Source organism: Magallana gigas, chromosome 1, assembly GCF_963853765.1.
Source record: "Magallana gigas chromosome 1, xbMagGiga1.1, whole genome shotgun sequence".
Taxonomy (NCBI): Eukaryota; Metazoa; Mollusca; class Bivalvia; order Ostreida; family Ostreidae; genus Magallana; species Magallana gigas.
Genome location: NC_088853.1, coordinates 54,804,618 through 54,827,462, shown reverse-complemented (window position 1 = coordinate 54,827,462; position 22,845 = coordinate 54,804,618). Strand labels below are relative to the sequence as shown.

Here is a 22,845-nt window from a genome sequence, read left to right as displayed (position 1 = left end):
TATTTATACAATGCCTATAAACAATGTAGTTTTGAGCTATTAATTTATACTATCTAGAATATTACGTAGATATGATAAATAATATGTTGACCTCCAAGCCTTCTTATAAATGCATGTATTGTTATGTCAGCTTGCTTAACTGTAGACACGATTTTTGGTAAAAATCGATTAAACTCTCATACATTTGTAAATACATTTAAAAATTAAGAATCGATTGAAGAATTGTGTATTTCATTGAACAAATTTGTATTTTATTTGACATGAGTTCATTGTTAGTTAGCTCTCAATTTCACAAGCAAAACAAGTCATCCTATTAACTTCTGGATTTACAGCGTCCAATCTAAATCCAGGATATGCATGCAATACAAGCGCTGTATTAAGAGCATTTTGTGCATTGTTGACCGACGTAGGAAAATAGGGTAGAGGGCTTCCATCATCAGTTATCCATTCAGAGTTAACAGAACTCTTAGAGCCCTGAATAGCAATATGAGAAAAACGTCCCTCAACTAAAAGAAGAAAAATATATATATAGAAGACAAATATTTAATAACCTTCACGATATTAATAGACGTATTAACTTTATCAAGATAATTTCTTTTCCCTGCAGCCTTTGCCGAGTCAAAGCTTAAATCTATGTTTCCTAAATCACATGACCTCCCGCCCCTATAAAAAAACACCGATCATGAAATCATTCAAATTGTTTAATATGTTTAAATCGAATAAAACATCGAATCTAGCTGAACTATATGATTGTAAAAAAAATGTGCACAGAGAGCAAATGTACTGAGCATCTAATAAAAAATAGAATCGGTTAAAAGATAGCAGCCGCTTGTTGACAATTTGTGTGGCAGTAGAACCAAAAAGTATTGAGGCTCTGGCATTGCCCAGTTCACATCAGAGCAAATTACATTAGGTCATAAATGTAATTGGATATTATTTATTCTCAATTGACAAATATATCACTTTTCACAATGGAAAATCGAGCTGCTGTGGGGTACTCCGATTATGATTTTCAATATAAATCTCATAGAATCCAGTGCATATATATGATATAATCCCACTTTCATTTGATATGAATAATGTGAGACAGTAGACTGTCGGACACTGTGTATTATTAAAACACCACTATAATACATAAACAAATGTCATCTGTTGATTCTTAGGATACAGAGGTAAATGGTCAGGGAAAAATTAACATCTAGTTTAATATCAAGATAATGATTGATATATCCATTCATTATAAAGTGTAATATGGTAAAATTCCACCGAAAAGATATAAATACTAAGGGTGTAAAAAGTACAAAATTATTGGGTCTTTATTTTATAAGTTTAGAAGTTGTATTAACTATACCGATAAAAAAAATGTCTATGTCCAACACAAATTTCTCAAAGATTAAACCTACCATAAAATGTGTTTCGAAAAAGACAGGAAAGAAAGGAAAACTACGTTGTATTTTACGGATTAATCTTATTTTTCGCAGGATTATCTAAAAGAAAAATCTAGTTTAAAAAATGGTGAAAATGGCAGAGACCTCCTCGTACAGTTTTTAAGAAAGGAACTTAATGTTTTGCAGATCAATTGCACATATAACATAAATATGCATACTACTTGAATTTCAGTTTATGATATTTTTGAAAAAAATGCCAGCTGTTGAACTTAGTCATTTTCTCGCAGAATATTGAATATAGGTATATATTGCTAGGATTTTGATTTCCGATAATTTATCGAAAAAATACCAGCTTTTGAACTCAAAATCATTTTTTGGCAAAATGTTGCATATAGGGTACCCTCATTGTACGGATAACTCCTCCTACAGTTCTCAAGATAGGAAGTTGTTGTTTTGCAGATCAATTGTACATATATCAGAGGTGTGCATATATATATAAATATATTGCTAGGATTTTGATTTCTGATAATTTATCGAAAAAATACCAGCTTTTGAACTTAGTCATTTTTTGGCAAAATGTTGCATATAGGGTACCCTCATTGTACGGATAACTCCTCCTACAGTTCTCAAGATAGGAAGTTGTTGTTTTGCAGATCAATTGTACATATATCAGAGGTGTGCATATTGCTAGGATTTTGATTTCCGATAATTGATGAAAAAAATACTAGCTTTTGAACTTAGTTATTTTTTGGCAAAATGTTGCATATAGGGTACCCCTATTGTACGGATAACTCCTCCTACTGTTTACAAGATAGGAAGTTGATGTTTTGCTGATCAATTGTACACATACCAGGCATGTGCATATTACTTAGATTTTGATTTTTTACAATTTATGAAAAGAATGCTACCTGTTGAACTTAGTTATTTTTTGTCAAGATACTGCATGTAGAGCACTCCATATCTCTGGATAGGTTGTGTTGATCAATTCAGGGTTAACAAATGCATTATTGGCGCTGTTTACATTAAAAAAATACCGGTTTGCTGTCACACTGACAGCTTTTCACTTGTTAGCTTTTATTTCCTTACCAATAAATCAAAAAAATTAAAGGAATAGAACGTACTCATCAATTTTATAACTTCGTCTGTCTCCTCCTTCGAGTTCAACAAAAGAAGTGCTCCTCCATCATCGGAACAACGCTCCTTTGCATAATTGTGGGAAATTAAGTTGCTCTCTCTCAAAATGATATAACATCCAAGGAGTGGATTATTACTATAATTCGTTGGACATGAAGCTGAGGAAATAGAAGTATAAACATACATGAATAATAAGTCTTTTAGATACTAGTATTGGCGATTAAATCTTAATAAAATTAAGTAATTGAATAAAGTTTTCTTTAAAGAAAAAGATTAAAAACAATTTCTTTTTCTAAACAATGAAACCAAGTCCAACTGAAAAGAGCTTTTTAGGAAGTATTTGTAGCTGGCAAAAAACTATTAACATGAATTATTTTAGTGTACGGATTTTGATATGAACAAAATAGTATTGTATTGTATATTGGTCCACTGTTGTACAGCTCACGGACATACACAAGACAATCAATATACACAAGACAATCAATATACACATGTTCATATACATATTAACGGTTCATTGGGGAAAGAAAACAAGTTTAAACAATTAATTTTTGATAACAAATGCATTCTGAATATATTTGCCTATATTGCACAAATCTTTTACATTTCGTGTTGACAATAAGTGAATTAATTTAAAGACAGAGGGTTTAAAATAGTAAAACTTCTTACAGGATTTTCTTTTAACTTACAATAAAAGGGACATAACACAGTTTAAGTAAACCTTGAGAGTGTCAGTTCCCCGAAAGCAAATCTATTTCCCGATGCTAAGCTGAGGGAAATAAACTTCTCCTAATAGAATCTCATAATGTACTTTACCTGTCCAGTTTTCTAAGTGCATTATACTGCACAGCTACAGGTGACACATTAGACAGGTGTAAATTAATAGATTCATTCATTATTACGAGTGTGGGATAGTGAAATTTCACCGAGGGGAGAAGATTCACGGTCTGGGACGAGGCTCTGCCGAGCCCTAGACCGTGAATCTTTGCCCCGTGGTGGAATTTCACCATCCAACACGAGTATATAATAAATGATTTATTTTTTCGCATTTTTTTTACATGAAATCACGATGTCTGACATCTTTTTGTTACGACCTTCAAAAGATTACTCTCAGTTTATCCCTCCGCGTGCTTGAAATAGTGCTAGTCAAAACAATTACTTAGTGGATAATATAAATCAATCATTTTGCATCTCCCTACAGCAGACAACGTTTGTTTACGTTCTAAAGCGGCGCAGTAATACACAGTGTAAGACAGAAAAATATCACACTGCTCTCTCACACTGGACAAACCGATCTCACACCGGTGATAATGCAAGAAATCCTGGGGAAAAATAATCAAGATGACGCTTTGGTCTTTAAATAATTGCGACGGGATTCCTTGGTTACCTTAGTGAGGGCCGTTATCTTTATCGAATAGACTTGTTGCACTATTGATAATATACATGAAGTATAATTAGGCTAACATCTCAGAGTTAGCTATTGCTATCACAAAGTGTTTTATCTAATATATTTCAGAGAGATTGTATATTTGATATGAGAAATGTTATGAAAGAAGTATAAATTTACCTGAGTCACTTGAAATTTTACAGCAAATTCCTTCGTCGACGCATCCGTATGATTTCTGACAATCATCGCTTGATTCACATGGTTTTCCAGTCAGACAGTCACGTTGCTTCTTGTTAATAGTGTACAAATATATAAATTGATACAATATTTCAAAGTTCAAGTAAAATAAGAAACAATACCTAAATTATCTACTCCAGTTATTTTTGACTAGTCACAACATTAAATTGAGTGCGTTACATGTAGTTTAATTCGATACGCAAGAGCATGCTCTTCGTATGAACTGTTTCTAAGGCGAGGCAAGCTACTGGCAAACAAGTTGATAAAACAGGACTATCAACAGCCATCTTTTTGTAAGTTCTATGGTCGATACAACGACCTTGTCAGCAAATACAATCTAACACTGGGTCGCATGCTGACTGGCTTTTTTCATACTATTTGTTAGACCATGATTAATCACCTAATTGTTTACGGACTTTTCCAGGTTTTTTCCCGATTACGTCAAAGAACACACGGCGGGAGTGACCGGTCAGAAGTGAATGCTCACTCCTCCTAGGCACCTGATCCTTCCTCTATCTTTTTGAGGTGCGTGTTGCTCTTCTTTGAATTTGTATTTCGTTTTATGGAATTATGAGAAGGTTGACGGTTTGTTATTGTCATTTTTTTAATAGAAGAAACAAATGTTTAGCTTCAACTTATACGATACGTATTGGTTGAAGGTTAAAGTTGATGTTTGCGTTACATGTAGATAGAATTGTACATGTTTGAGTCGATTTTTTTGGTTATATGTTGGTAGAATACATCCAGGTTTAAGTTGATGTCTGCGTTACATGACGGTATAACACATACAGGTGAGTGTTGATTTTTTTTTATTGCATGTACTTAAAAGCATACACATTTAAGTTGAAGTTTTCTGTTACATGTACGTATAATATAATCAGGTTTTGGTTGATTTATAGGTCACATGTAGGTAGATTACACGCAGGTCAAGGTTGATTTATACGTCACATTAAAGTATACTACAATCAGGTTTAAGTTGATTTATAGCTTACATGTAGGTAGATAACATTCAGGTTTGAGTTGATTTATTCGGTACATGTAGGTAAGTTACATTCAGATTTAGGTGATTAGGGTGGTATCATGTAGGTAGATTACATACAGGGTTAGGTTGATTTACACGTCACATGTAGGTAGAATACATTCTGGTTTAGGTTGATTTATAGGTAACATGTAGGTAGATTACATACAGGTTTATGCTTATTTATAGGTTACATGAAGGTAGATTACATACAGGTTTTGGTTGATTTATAGGTTACATGTAGGTAAATTACATTCAGATTTAGGTGATTAGGGTGGTATCATGTAGGTAGAACACATTCAGGTTTAGGTTGATTTAAAGGTTACATGTAGGTAGATTACATACAGGTTTATGCTTATTTATAGGTTACATGTACGAAGATTACATACAGGTTTAGGTTGATTTACACGTCACATGTAGGTAGAATACATTCTGGTTTAGGTTGATTTATAGGTAACATGTAGGTAGATTACACACACAGGTTTATGCTTATTTATAGGTTACATGTAGGTAGATTACATACAGGCTTATGCTTATTTATAGGTTACATGAAGGTAGATTACATACAGGTTTTGGTTGATTTATAGGTTACATGCAGGTAGATTACATTCAGGTGTAAATTGATGTATAGGTTACATGTAGGTTGATCACTTTGATGTTTATGTTGATTTATACGTCGTATGAAGGTAGATTACATACAGGTTTATGTTATTTTGTACGTTACATGTAGGTAGAATACATTCAGTTTTATGTTCATTAATACGTTACACGTACGTAGAATACTTTCATATTTATGTTAATTTATACGTTACATGTATGTAGAATACATTCAGTTTTAGGTTGATTTCTACGTTACATGTTTAAAAAGTCCTTACATTCGATTAACATTGATTAATTGGTTACATGTATGTAGATATCATTCAAGACTATGTTGATTTATAGGTTACATTCAGGTTTAGATTGATTTATAGGTTACATGTAGGTATAATACATACAGGTTTAGGGTGATTTAAATGTTACATGTAGGTAGATTACATACAGGTTCTGGTTGATTTATAAGTTATATGTAGCTAGATTACATACAGGTTTAGGTTGATTTATAGGTTACATGGAAGTAGATTACATACAGGTTTAGGTTGATTTAAATGGTACATGTAGGTAGATAACATGTACATACAGATGTAAATTGATGTAGATAACATGTACATACAGATGTAAATTGATGTATAGGTTACATGTAGGTTGATTACATTCAGGTTTAGGTTGATTTATACGTTCAATGATGGTAGAGAACATACAGGTTTAGGTTTATTTATAGGTTAAATGTTGGTAGATTACATTCAGGTTTAGGTTGATTTATAAGTTACATGTAGGTAAATTACATACAGGTTTTATTTGATTAGTAAGTCACATGTAGGTAGATTACATACAGGTTTAGGTTGATTTATAAGTTACATGTAGGTAAATTACATACATGTTTAGGTTGATTTATAAGTTACATGTAGGTCAATTACATACAGGTTTTGGTTGATTAGTAAGTCACATGTGGGTAGATTACATACAGGTTTAGATTGATTTATAAATTACATGTAGGTAGATTACATTCAGGTTTAGGTTCTATATATAGGTTACATATAGGTAGAATACATACAGAATTAGGTTGATAAAAAGGTTACATGTAGGTTGATTACATTCAGGTTTAGGTTGATTTATAAGTTACATGTAGGTAGATTACATACAGGTTTAAGTTGATTTATATGTTACATGTAGGTAGATTACATGTAAATACAGATGTAAATTGATGTATAGGATACAGTTAGGTTGATTAGATTCAGGTTTAGGTTAATTAATACGCTGTATGGAGGTAGATTACATACAGCTTTAGGTCGATCTATAGGTTACATGGAGGTAGATTACATACAGGTTTTAGCTGATTTTTAAGTTACATGTAGATAAATTGCATACAGGTTTATGTTGATATATAGGTTACATGTATGTAGATTATATTCAGGTTAAGGTTGACTTATAAGTCGCATGTAGGTAGATTACATACATGATTACATACATGTTTTGGTTGATTTATAGATCACATGAGGTAGATTACATACCGGTTTAGGTTGATTAATAAGTTACATGAAGGTAGATTACATACAGGTTTAGGTTGATTAATAAGTTACATGTGGGTAGATTACCTACAGGTTTATGTTGATATATAGGTTACATGATGTAGATTACATACAGGTTTAGGTTGATTTATAGGTTACATGTGGGTAGATTACATACAGGTTTAGGTTGATTTATAAGTTACATGTAGGTAGATTAAATACAGGTTTATGTTGATTTATCAGTTACATGTAGGTAGATTACATACTGGTTTATGTTGATTTATAAGTTACATGAATGAAAAGTCCTTACATTCGATAAGCATTGATTTATTGGTTACATGTATGTATATATCATTAAGGTTTAGGGTGATTTATAGGTAACATTCACGTTAAGGTTGATTTATAGGTTACATTGGGGTTAAGGTTGATTTATAGGTTACATATAGGTAGAATACCTAAAGGTTTAGGTTGATAAAGGTTACATGTAGGTAGATTACATACAGGTTTTGGTTGATTTATAAGTTACATGTAGGTGTATGACATACAGGTTTATGTTGATTTATAGGTTACATGTATGTAGATTACATCCAGGTTTAGGTTGATTTATAAGTCGCATATAGGTAGATTACATACAGGTTTAGGTTGATTTATAGGGGACATGTAGGTAGATTACATACAGGTTTAGGATGATTTATAAGGTTACATGTAGGTAGATTACATACAGGTTTTGGTTGATTTATAGGTCACATGAGGTAGATTACATACCGGTTTAGGTTGATATATAAGTTACATGTAGGTATATTACATACAGGTCTAGGTTGATTTATATATTACATGTAGGTAGATTACATACAGGTCTAGGTTGATTTATAGGTTACATGTAGGTAGATTACATACAAGTTTTAGTTTAATTTTAAGTTATATGTTGGTAGATTTCATACAGGTTTATGTTGATTTATAAGTTACATGTAGGTAGATTATATACAGGTTTTGGTTGATTTATAGGTTACATGGATGTAGATTACATACACGTTTATTTTGATTTATATGTTACATATAGGTAGATTACATACAGGTTTATGTTGATGTAGTAGTTACATGTAGGTAGATTACATATAGGTTTATGTTGACTTATAGGTTACATGTTGGTAGATTACATACATGTTTATGTTGATGTATGGGTTACATATAGGTAGAGTACATACAGGTGTAGGTTGGTTTTTGTTACAGCATACACTTTGGTCGTCGTCCGTTGTGATACATTGATGACCAGGATCTGGACATTGACCATTGTCATCACATAGTCCGTGGGAACGTTGGTTTTGTCGACACAATCTCTCTACATAGAATAATGGGTTATAAAGATCGGGGTTTATTGCATTTTGTCCCATAATTTATCACATTTTAATTCATAGTTTGCTTTCCGCGTTTCAGTAAGTTTTTACGTTTCCTTGATCACTACACATGATGTAAATACGCTACTGTTGAATGTGTGCCCGGTGACTTGTTTTTCAGAAATGTTTTGATTGCAGTACTGTAAACCAAGTTTTAATCGCGGCGATTTTATTTCGCGATCAACTGCCGATAAACTTGTTCGCGACGACTAATGTTCGCGACCAAGCCTTATCCAGAACTGTATTGTTTTAAAAAAATAGACAATGCATTGGCTCGCGGTGAGGAATATTCGCAACGACAAGACTCTCGCTAACTTCGCGAAAAATTCTCGCACGCGAATAAAGTTGGTTTACAGAATATTGTATTATGAAATTAACTTTCTGTATTATACTTCAATTTAGAAAATTAATAAACTTGTCAAGTACTTAATGTCAAATATTACCTTTAGCCTGGCAGCAGTTTCCGTCAACACACTCATAGCCCTTTTGGCAAAAAGGTTGTTTAGACGCACATTTTCCAGAAGGATTACCAATTTCACAGACATCAGGTTTAGTCTGGAAACAGATTTACAGCCAGTATTTACAATAAACACAGCTTAAATATATTTGGAAAGAATATATATTTCAAAGTTGTTTCCCTTACCTGAGCAGCACAAACTAGTGTCCCAATGATAATGAAGAACTTCATGCTTTGACTTTGAATTATCTCCAAAAATCACAAACTTGGAAAAAATGGAAAGTACACATAATTAACACGTGTACATCTACTTTGTTATTGAACTAGGGACATTATAATTTATAATGCACGTTTGATACGCAGATGTCTAATGGCTGTAAAAAAAGAGGTACATAAAGGATAAAAATAAAAAGTGGGTTTTAAAATATTTTTGTCTTTTTAATGTACGAACTCCCTTTTTAATTGTGTAAGAATCACGTAAAGTATTTTTCTATTAAATCACTAAAACAAATGTTTAATTCATAAATGAATAAACAGAATTAGAAATTTGCTTAGATAAGCTCCGTATATGAAATTGTTTTAGATGATCTAGCGATCATCTGTTAGGATCTACTTTCTGTTCAAAATTAAAATATCTTAAAATTATTCCCGATCCAACCATATATTTTCATCGTATTTATATGCTCAGTTTTTTTCCTACTACACATATATCAAATAATTATTAGCCTTGAAACCTGACAACTGTTATTTGAATTAAAAGGTTAACAGTCACAGATACTTTAGTTTAGTATATCAGCAATACAAATGGGGTGGGGGATATAAAAATAAAGATCAACACTCATTAGCATAACTCGAACAAAACTTAAATTACGTCGATTAACTTTATTTTTTAATAAAGCGCACAAATGTATAAAAAAAATGCATTAAAGAAATGCCCCAAAAAACAGTTCACTTATTTTTTTTTGACTTAGACTTATCAAATAATCAAATAATGTTAAGTATAAAAGTTTTGAAGTCAAAACTCTTTCCGATGCAAAATCACACTACTCAACGCAGTAAGGAAAATATAACTGAATTTCTTGTTACTTAATGGCAGAAAACCATAACTTGTTGCAACCAAACCCGTATTTTCATATAATTAATACACCTAATGAAATATCAATTTGATTGGTAATAATAACTGCTTGTAAGAGGAAGAAAAACATTACTTACCAGATTAGAAGTAAACCCTTGATATTTTGCTGGGTGTATCAAACAACAATTTATATTGTTACATGCCAAGAAATAGGTGGGACCACAAAAAACAAATACACCAATGAAAATCTCACAACACTTCTTATTCTAATTATATTGACTTTCAGCTCAAAGGGAATAATCAGCATTCGTTGATAGGTTTAATTAAAAATTCAGTTCAGTTCCTATACTTATGATCAAGTAATGCTTCATTTTGCTAAACAGAAGATTTTTATTTATTTATCTATTTTCTTTTTTTTTGCGTTGGGATTTTAATTTTTAAGTACGTTATGATAAACATTATCATAGAAAAGTATCAGCGTATGCTTCTGTTGCAAAAATATTGTTAATTTGCTTTATAGTTTTTGTCTTTAAAAAACAAAATGTATATCGTATTTTTATTCAATAGAATATTTAAGGTTCATCGACACACTATAATGTTATTTGATGAATTAATAAAGAATCTCTTTTCAAATATTATTTCACAAAACAGAGACTGACATCGTTTATCCCTTAAATATATGGATAAGATTCAAAGAATAACATATAGTAACAGATATGAAGCACTTACTTGGCAAAAATATATGAAGATGTGAATTATCACCCTTCCTGTGTAAAACCATGCCTTGATCCCTCAATTTTCTTTTTATTGTGTTGTTATCTTTATACATTAAACTACAATTTAGCTCTTCTCAATATGTATATGTCTGTCAAGAAGAGCATAGCTTTTTTGTGATACCTAATTATTATTAGTCAAGTTTATTAACCGAGTAAAGTGGATTTCCGATATATAATCCGTTTATTCATTCGATGAAATGATGAAGGATACCATCGTCGCACTAATACTTCATCCCCATCGCATTATCGCACTATCGACCCAAACATCGATGGTTTAATGGCGTGCTGGTGAACTTCACGGCTTTATTCGGATTCTATACATAACCTCTTGTTCACGTTCTTTATGTACATGTACTCCCAAAACTTGACTTATATTCATAGTATATTCATGAAAAAGTAATGTGTGTAGTTTTTAAGATATTACTTTTTTAATTCATATATATACATTGACAGTATTCAGTTGATTTACCCATTGTTTTTAGATATAATCTACATATAATTCCTAGAAATCATTTCTACAACAAAACGTGGTATACGTGACAATTCTTTATGACGGAGAACAATAAATAAAATGACAGAAATGGGCAAAAAGGGACAATAAGGAGAAAAAACAGATGGTGTTTAATGTTCCAAACATTAAATTATAGCTTTCCATGAAAAATAATATCGATAATAATTGCAATTTCTAAAAAGTACATTTTTTATGTAAACAGTCAGTCTTTTAGTTATGGCTTTCTTAATGACATTTGCATTGATTCCTGGTGTTTTTATTTCACTTGTTACTTTATCCTCTAAATATATTGTTAAGATTTAAAGAATAATACATAGTCACAGATATAGAGCACATACTTGCACAAATATATGAAGATGTGAATTATCACCCTTCCTGTTAAAAACCATGCCTCGATCATTCGATTTTCTTTTTATTGTTTTGTTATATTTATGTATTAAAGGACAATTTAGCTCTTCTAAATATGTTTATATCTGGCAAGAAGAGCACAGCTTATTATTATTATTAGGTTATTGATATAGAGTCAAGTTTATCAACCGAGTAAAGTAGATTTCTGATGTATAATCCGTTTATTCATTCACTACCTGTCGCCATTGTTTTCCCAATTGTGCATGTGCAGTACAGTCGGTAGCACGATGGTGCGATGAAATGATGAAGAATACCATCGCCAACGCACTGTCGCTCTAAAACTTCATCCTCATCGCATTATCGACCCAAAACATCGATGGGGTAATGATGTCCTGGTAAACTTCACGGATTTATCCGGATTCTATACATAACCTCTTGTTCATGTTCTTTAGATACTTTCAAAACTGGACTTATATTCATAAAAAAGTAATGTGTATAGTGTTTAAGATATTACTTTTATAACTTTCATATATAGATTATACATTAAACATGTGTTTTTAATTATAATTCATATATATATATATATATATATATATATATATATATATATATATATATATATATACATTGACAGTATTCAGTTGATTTCCCCATTTTTTTTTTGTTTTTTTTTTTAGATAAAATCTACATATAACTCATAGAAATCATATGCTTTTCTACAACAAAACGTGGTATATGTGACAATTCTTTATGACGGAGAACAGTAAATAAAATGACATACATTGGCACGAAGGGGCATTAAGGAGAAACAACAGATGGTGTTTAATGTTCCAAACATTAAATTATAGCTTTCCATGAAAAATAATATCGATAATAATTACAATTTCTCAAAAATCGTTTTTTTATATATATAAACAGTCACAGTCTTTTGGTTATTGCTTTATTTATGACATTTGCATTGATTCCTGGTGTTTTTATTTCACTTGTTACTTCCCTCCCTCTCTCTCTCTCTCTCTCTCTGTCTCTCTGACGATGTTTTCTCTAGATATGAGGACTGCTCTCCCTCATGCTTCTTGGTGTCACCCGAGCAGTGCTCACAGTGCTTGCAACCCTGGGAAAGCTAGCATCCACTAGAGGATGCCCAGTGTCTACAGTCCCTTGACCCCCAGATTATTGCGAGCTCACTCCTGCCTCGGCCGGCAGGTAATCTTTTGCATTATCTCTAGGGCTAGCCCCCTAAGGACCCTGACATCCCCACCAACAGTTGTGTAATCTGGGCTAGCTGAGACTCTATAGTTTCCACCCGTGCTGCAACTCCAACACACCTTGGTCCCCCCCCCCCCAGGATGAATGACCATCTTTAAGTTCTCCTTAAAGATAGCTAAAAGGTAACTTTAAGACGATCTTTAAGCCACCTTTAAGCTATGTGTGTTTATTAAAGGTGACTTAAAGAAAGCGTAAAGTTACCTTTTAGCTATCTTTAAGCCACCTTTAAAGACAACTTATAGGTCTTTAATGTCCAAACTTCTTTAAGCCACCTTTAAGTCACCTTTAAGCCATTAAAATGTCTTAAGGATTACGTTTACTCAGGGGCGAAAAAAAATTCACTAATAGGAACGAAAAACTACTTATTGTTCATTGCAGCCCCACTATTGTGGTGCTATTTTTCACTTTCAAGTAACAAGGTCAATGACCTACTTTTTCTGCAAGTGACCTTTAAATGTTTTTTTAAAAAATTGTCAAAATTTGTCAAAATTGTCCACCATTTTCAAGGTTTTCTTTATTTTTTAATTATTAAAAATAATAAAACAATTTGTAGGTTGGGAAATGATAAAATACGAAAAGCTTTACTAACTTTATATTTGAATGAATCGATATAAGCTCATATTTTAAGTTTAATTTAGTCCGAATTTCCTCTATCAATTTCCAAAATTGTACCCATTTTTGATCGATTTATACAAAAATCTGACTAATAGGAGCTCCAAACCATTGATTGCCTAAACAGTTTTTATTGTCTGTATTATGTTGTCATTAACATTATATAAGGTCAATGATCAAAATTTTGAGATATTTTATCTTGAATCGATTTTATGTATTTTAAAGATTTTTCCAATCGCGTGCCAGCCAGTGATGTAAATTTATAGACGAGTAAATACAACCATAAATTATGTAAAATGATATGAAAAACACATAAAAACTTCACTTTTACAATTACACTGCAACAGAAAGTTTTTAAGAGAAAATAAGAAAATGAATAATTTAGTCCGAATTTCCTCTGTTTCAATTTAAATCTACCTTTGTCGGAGCATATCTTCCTCAAATAAACAGATCATGGATGCCAATATCGATATTTGTTAATAACGTTGTTATTTTGTGTTTTTTAAACAACTTTGGACTTCAGATATTGAACTTTGTAAAAATATTTTTTTTAAATCTTAGACCCTGAGTAAACGTAATCCTTAATTCAATATGTAAATTAACTCAACATGTCAATTAACTCAATATGTGCTTAATTTACCAACAAACGATTAATTAGTCCCCTACCGGTTTCAGCGGCGGGGACTATAGCTTTCCTCTGCGTCCGTCTGTCTGTCTGTCCGTCCGTCTGTCGGTCTGTCCGTCCGTCTGTCTGTCCCACATCAGTTTTCCGTTGTTTTTTTTCTGCATGCGTTTGACGAATGATGTGAAACTTGCTGAGCAGCTTCAAAATATCAAACAGCAGACCAAGTTTATACTTTTGTAGCGTCTTGTCAACACAATTTCCAGAAAAATAATTTTTTTTACTCCAATTTTTTTAATGATCGGGTTCGTTATCGGGCTCGGTGTCTACTAAATGAACGAGGACATTATGTGGTCAGTAAAATAATAAATAATATCGTGCATCATTTGTATTATTACATTGATCATTTCTAATAACAAACAAGTTCTGTAAAATGGTGTCAAGTATTGTGTAAATTTTAACGGCAGGGTTTTATCATTATTATTATTACAATCGGGTTCGTAATCGGGTTTGGGCTGTTGAATAATATACTAGACTTCTTTGTTTGCTTTGCTTCAAATATGTACTTTTTTAATGGATTTTTGAGATTGTTTGCTGTTTATTAAAATCATTTTTTATAATTTCATACTTTACAATTACTACATTTATGATAGGGGTTATTTAATATACAGGGTCTCAAACTTTTGCCATTCTCAATCAAAGGGGTTACCGGTAGGGGACGTGTATTGCTTATGCAATACTCTCAGAATGCTTGTTTTATGACCTAAAAGGTATTAAAAACGGTTTTTGTCCTAGAAAATAAAATGAACAAAAAATTTAAAACGCCCAATACGAGGATTGAACCCGGGGCCCTTCGGTTACTGCTATCACCTCACTCCCTCCGCGCTACGACGACTTCTATCTTTGAGACAGTTTATGTCATTATAATAATAAATTAGTGGCTATTAAATCAATGCAGTGAGTGTGTATTTTTACTTGAACAGATTTTTACTTCCATTCAGTTTGAAACAATCAATTATATCTAATTTATGAGTTACATGCATGCAGGTATTTAGAATGAAAAAACCCAGCAGGCATACAACGTTGTACCAACGTTAAAAATATGTTGATTATGGTTGACGACGTTGAACAACAGTTTTCAACGTCAGTATGACGTCTTGTACTCTGATATATATCGATTAAAACATAACCTTTGTACTTCCAAGTCTTTAAAACAATGCCATTTTTAATAACATACATTAACATATATAAACCAATAGACCTAGGTTTAATTTTAAATATATAAAACGCATACTAAACTTGTAAATTGTCAGTGAGGGTGTGTTTTTAAGCCATTAGCGTAAAACCTCGCCCCAATCTGCACTGCTTGAAACGAGCTGACCAATTAGTATCAAATTACTGGAGCAAACTCAAACAAAGAAATAGAGTCCAGCTGTGCAGAGGGAGAACACATTTTGAATTTGAATGTGTGAAGCAACACATCGACCACTGAGGCAAAATGATTTCGATTTTATCATCGCAACAGTGAAGTAAGTTGTCATTTCTTCAAATTTTTAATAAAATTGATTCATTTAAAAAAAATGTGAAGGAAACTCGTGCATTATTGCATTAATCACACAATGTATGTACATGTGTTCCTTGTATATTTGCTTGGTTGTAATACAATGTTTGGACTGATCAAAGGAGTTGCACACATTTTGCATTCTTTTTTTGAAGATGTACGTGTATTGAAGCTAAATTGGAGTACCATGATTATATCTCAGGAAACTCAATTGAAGTGAGCGAAGGAAGACCAATGAATTATTGTTTAGCAGAAATGATGACTGTGATTCGAACAAACTTTTGATATGTATATCTGTTTTATGGTGAACTTGGTGCTTCTTATTGACTAATTAGGAACTATTGTGAGGAAATCCAATCACTAAATAAATAAATTGAGTATTATCTAAAGTTTGGTGACTTGTTGTGTATGAAACAATTTGATATGTTGTATTATCATTTAAACTTCTTGGGTTATTCTATACAAAGAGTTAAATGACGAAAGTTCTTTTTATCTTGCCCATAAGCTAAAGGAGACGCACACACATACAAACAGCAGCAATACGATGTCCCTTTGTAACAAGTTGCATGCGGGGATAAAAAAATCTAACATCCAAATTGTTATGTATTGTTATGTATTGTAAAAATCAGACAATCAAAAAAGATTGTGATCTCCCAAACATCACAACATGTGACGAGTCTGAGGAGTCTTCAGGTGATGAGGTTCCACTGGGGAAGAGGATTCGATGAACTCGATGAACTGACCTCGATCATAAGAAGATGCTCCATGAACTGACCTCGATCCATTGATGTTGCATAATAGTAGCTAGGAAGACGGCTCGACTTATAAAGAAGGTTACGTTTTAATGCTACCTCAATAGCAAGTTATGATGGTAATCAATGTTTTCAGTCGCATTTAATTGTTTAAATACAACTCTTTCTTTGTATCCGTGTTAATGCTCTTTGAAGAGCCCTACTCAGTATTCAGAAGAAGAAGAAGATACATTAACATTTAATAATTACGTTTAAAATATTGTTACGGGGTTCGTTTTGCTTGAAGTAAAACAAGTTTCTGTGTTAATGGATTTATTGGAAGTCTATCAATTCGAAGACAGCAAAAATGCGTCAGCACAGGATTGAATCAAATGTAAATCAAAGTACTGAAGTACTGACAGGAGTTGATTTTATCGATTATCGTTTATTTTAAAATCAATTTATCTTGCATCGCAATTAGTTTCTAGTTTGTATTTGAATTACGCACTTTTTAATGATATGAATTTTTAGACTTTTCCGACAAGAATTTCGAGAAACCCCATATGAATCATGTTGTGTAATATATAAAGATAGATTTAGTATGTATCAGTTATCGAAACAATTCTAAAAATTATATGGATCCAAGCACTATTGATATCGAATTCTAGTCTCCTTTAACTAGACGCCCGGCTGTCTCCGTTAATATCCGATAAGCAAGAGAGCCCCCTCTCTGCTTGTCGCAGATTTACGGAGACAGCCGAGCGTCTGGCTGAACGAGACTATATTAACTCTGGCGTAGGAATATATGAGACTACAAAAATATCTAAACTGTTCGTAGTATATAAAATTTGACTATTTTCAAAGTGTTTATAGATAAGTTTCCTTAAAAACCAATGCTTCAGCATACATTGCATAGAATAAAAATTAGAATTTATCGATTATTTTCAAGAACTTGGTCTTGTCAGCGGTGATGATTTGTGCTGAGGTCCAAACACTGTTTCACTTTCGGTTTGCCAGAGTAACTGCATAGGAGAGTTGATTAAACTCAACTCTCAAAAATAAAATTAATAATAGCTGATGCCTTATTCAGGCTAATCAGTTGTAAATTGAATAGTCGCAGCCTTATTCAGGCTAATTGACCATGCCTTATTCAGGACTTCATTTGTTCCTTATTCAGGAAACTTGAGCTCTTATTCAGAACCGAGCAAAGCAAAGAATAATCAAATATCATGATAATCAACATTTATATAGACAATGATCACGTGACAAATATAAAGCGACATCTATACAATTTCACAAAATGCACAATTAAAGGACGACAATTACATTGATAATAAAGTCTAATTGTTTATAAAAGATCAAGTCCATAACAATATAAAACTAGACAAGGAGTTAACGAACGGCTTCCCCCAAATTTATTTCAAAATTAAATTTGTTGATGGTTTATAATGATGAAATTATGGTGTACAGATTCAAAATATTCTATATTTGTAAAAATACAGTACTTATTTAAATAGTTTACATCTAAATGATCATGTTAATTGCTTCTAGCTATTTATATATCATTATTGCCGATCATTCCTTTAGAAGGAATACTTGTTTGTATTCTACCTCAAATTTGACGGACTCAACGACTGCTGACATGCAAACTGGAATCAACACCATGGATCGGCAAACAACGAGTCTCGCGGTACGAAACACGACAAACTGCTTTACATATTATTTTTTGTACCCATTTAATTATAAGCATGTTTTTTCTATACTGGTACATGTATAAAAGAAATTTTAATCGTAGACGAAAACACATACACGTAACTCGACACATTAGTGAATGTGAAAATGATGAGGATGATAATGTTACGATGTTTGAAATGGCGTAGAAATAAATAATTATTTTTTAAAATATGACTGCATGTTGTTTTGTAGTTGTTTTTATTTTATTTGTTCGTGTTTGTTTTATTGTTGTTGTTGTTGTTGTAATTTGTTGTTGTTTTTTGCATGAACTGAGCACAGGAACAAGACAGATAAGTAATTTCATTTTTTTAAAGCTTTTAAACGTTAAAAATATTTTTTTATTAACTATAACGTTTAGTGATGCTTTTAAAAACAGACATGAATAAGAATACATTTTTTTTAATTGTGTATGCTATATGTAATGGAAGTCTTTGATATGGCTTTAAAAAAGCATACATTCTCATCACAGTGAAGTAATATATTTTTTACTATTTTTAGTAAACGAAGCGTTTGATATGGCTTTCCGCCATTATCATAGCGGCGATTGCCGCTATGAGGATTTTACTGCGGTATCTCCTCGCGACTTCATTTTGAAAAGAGAGAGGAGGTCTGCGCCCTAAACTCGACAGAGCCCATCCGACAGAGCCCACGCCCCTTCAGGAGCTAACTTTCAAGAAGGAGCCTGTGACCCCACCCTCTACCAGAAGGTCGCTTTCCATGCCCGTGCTGACCCCGCAGAAGGGCTTCTCTGCAAGAGATTTGAATTGCTGTTTAAAGGGACATGGTCACGATTTTTTCATAAAAATACAGTTTAGATTAAGCATTAAAAATGAAAGCCATAAACATTCCTGTAGCACAGCAAAAAAACCAATTGATAAAAATTGACACAAATATGATTTTCAAAATCAAAACAAGGCACGAGCCCAAAACACGTTTTTTTATGGTTTGAAACATCACGTGACAAAACTTACAACATGGCGCCGAAATTGACAGTATTAGAGAAGAGGAAAAGAAAACAAGAGCGAATGCGACGATACCAAAGCATGACAATTAATATTGGTGATGTTATAGACGACTTAAATGGGTTAAAATATGATTTAAATATTAACAGCGACAGAAGTTTGGCTGGCTGATTTTCTTGTTCAAAGGTAAGTTTGGAGATATGACATCAGGGATCGGCTCAAGATTTGATATACTTGTACCTTTATCACTTTTATACTTGTATAGTTAGAATTGTCGTGTAACTCTAAGTATTTCAAATGCAACACAGGCTAGGAAAATGCAATGATTGAGAAATATGATAGATTTTTAAAAAATCATTATCAAAATGATGTTTTTATTTTATCGAATCTTGGGAAGAGGGTGCATGGTAGGGAAGGGGTTGGAGTCAGGTGGATTAAGTATTCATGGAAACAGTTAAAAAGATTTTCAGTCTTTTAAATTAAATGACAGTGAATTCCAATTATGTAATACTTTTTTATTTATTGATAAAATAAGTTTTAAGAAAAATGTGTGAAAATTATATGCACTCATGTTTATACGACATCACATTAAAAGTCTAATCAGAATACTAATTACTAATAATTATTAAATCTCAAAGTTTCAGGTATTTCGTGTGTTAATAAATGTAACATTTCAAGTTTTTGTGATATATTTTGAAGAACCACTTTAAACAGCAAAATGTGAATGACAATGTACCTAGAGTTATCCTCTGTCATATACAGTTTCAAAAGAGAAAACATGCCACCCTCCTCAACATCTGAAAGATTCTGAATTAGTCCAATGACATCAACACCTTCTAAAGCAAGAAAAAGTCCACCGAGTTATATTTCCCTGTCGACCATAACGGCTAGTACTTCACAGACTATGGCAGTGCCACTGAAACTGCAACTGAAGGTGTAACAGACAGGTAACGTGTCATATCACATGCGTGATAAATTACATATCTATTGACTATTTTAAGAACTTCAAGACAAGAACCTTAGAAAAGTATATATTTGACAATGTAACACTTTGTTTTGTATCTTTAAGGGTGGGTTAAGAATGATTTAGGGTTAAAAATGACTCAACATGTACTAAAACTTATTTCTTATACCTATTTCGTTCTCGTTTAAATTCTATATAGGCACAGAGTTTTTTGTTCAGGATCGAGAGATACTCAGCTTAAAGAGAATGAAATAAGTGGCTTAGAGAGTGAAAGTTTAAGAAAAAAAGGTATAAATTTAGTATGATTTACAAAGAATATTTATTTTGGGAATGTAATTAATTTATAAATGTATTGTTTTTGCAAGAAAAAATTGTTAAAGTATTTTCCACAAAACTGTGATTTATTTTTTAATACATGTAATCTAAACTTATCATAATTTTTTAAAGGAAAATTCAGATAAAAGAATTGAATACCGAGAGTTTTGAAAAAGAACGACGACCAAGGAGTAGCATTCCACAGTGTGTATATATTCTCTTTTTGTGCCCTATCATATGAAAATAATGTCTTTATGTTTAAAATTATGTTTAAATGTTTTGCTTGTGAAATGCAAAAGATTCCACTGTATCTTTGTACAATATTCAGGACAAAATGACATGCATGCACAGATTTGATGTAGGGGTGGGGGTAATGGTGGAACTGGAAATAAAATTATTTGTCAAACTACCTCATTATCAAATTTTATCAATGCGCACATGACATGATAATTGCATAAATGCATGCATTTTTCATCATTGTTATTGTCTTTGCGTTATAATTGCAGAGTCAAAATTATAAAAGAAAAAGATACGTGTATATTGGTTGACTAAAAATTATTTCCAATCTGTGTTTAAAGTGTACTTAAAAGCTTTTGTGGCCTGATTTCTTTAACGCGTGCGTCAAAATTGTTTTTTTGTTTTTCTAAAGGACATCTTTGTACGACTTAATATTATTTACATTTTTTGCTTCCTAATAAGTTGTACCGGTATTCAAAACATTTATATAATCTTTAAATATGAGAAAGAGCCAGATTATACTCGTAAAGTTATCCCTGAATTTCGAGTTACATATTTTATTGTTTATCATTGGTTTGTTTCCGTGTTTATTCGTTTGTCTATCTTATTTCAGTCCAATAAGAAACAGACATTATGAGTCCGACTTATATAGAATTTTTGTTGTCACTAGTTTTAGACTATTTCCATCAAACCTTTTATTTCCGAATTATTCCAAATTTTTTTGGTTTTAAAAAGTTTTCGCTTCTTGTAAATATTTGTATTCAGTTAAATATTTTAGACATCATTATAGATTACAACTGTTACATTGAAATGACGTATGGGGAAAATGTATATCAAATTACTTTCAGGGGGTATATCCTTAAAGCACCTCTCTTTTAAAAAAAATATCATATTACCTGAAACCCAGATTGCTATCATCCCTTTTATGGTATAAATAAGAACAATGACCAAAGAAAAACCATCACACAAACCGGTCGGTGGTCCAGTAAGGAGTGCACTGCGTGCGGCTCCCGTCGTTAATCAGTCTACTTCTCTAATTTTAAGAAATAATAGTCCTTGCTGTAGGGGGTATATTTCTGTTCATTAAAACTACAATATGGATAATTTGGATTAGTACAAAAAGAAAAAAAAGTATTCCTTTTAAAGGAATGATCGGCAATAGCTAGAAGCAATCAACATGATCAGTTGGTATGAAATAAAAGTACTGTATTTTTTCAAAATATAGAATATTTTGAATCTGTACACCTTAATTTCATCATTATAAACCGTCAACAAATTTAATTTTGAAATAAATTTGGGGAAAGCCGTTCTTAAACTCCTTGTCTAGTTTTATATTTTTAACGTAATTATTAAATGTTAATGTATCTTCTTCAAAATACTGAGTAGGGCTCTTCAATACACATGTATACAAAGAAAGAGTTGTTTTAAAATAATTTAATGCGACTGAAAAACATTGAATGCCATCATCACTTGCTATTGAGGTCGCATTATAACGTAACCTTGTTTATTCCTAGCTACTATTATGCAACGTCAATAGATCGAGGTCAGTTCATGGAGCATGTTCCAATGATCGAGGTCAGTTCATGGAGCATGTTCCAATGATCGAGGTCAGCTCATCGAGGTCAACTGCATTACTGAATGAATCTTTCAATCGAAATTCTTACGCGTGAGACAAAATGTGCATTCTTGAATTAACAGGTCGAGCTGTATTTAATGTATGTTTGCATCTCTTAAGGTAAATGAATTGAAATAAAACTGAGTAAAATGTTATATAAATATAAGAACTTCTTCTGCAAGCGGAATGTGTGCGCACGTGGAAGCATTTGCCGGATGCCTCATATGGACACAACAGTGATCGGCGGAACAATAAACGAGAAGAAGAACAAATGAAACCGGTTGTGTATTTCAAATTACAATTCCATTAGTATTGTTGCTAGCGTATCGTAATTTGCCAAATATAATACGCGCATTTAAAAAAAATATTTCGTTATGAGAGAGGAGTGTATATTAT

At 32.1% G+C, this 22,845-nt stretch overlaps 1 long non-coding RNA gene across 1 annotated transcript; it reads right to left on the bottom strand.

Annotated features, from left to right (window-relative positions):
* Positions 1–214: 214 nt before the first annotated feature.
* On the bottom strand, positions 215–4,330 carry LOC117687177 (uncharacterized). The gene is made up of 3 exons (XR_004600181.2): positions 4,090–4,330; positions 2,510–2,680; positions 215–506 (listed from the first exon to the last, which is right to left on the bottom strand). It is a non-coding gene; the product is annotated as an uncharacterized lncRNA (long non-coding RNA).
* Positions 4,331–22,845: the final 18,515 nt, after the last annotated feature.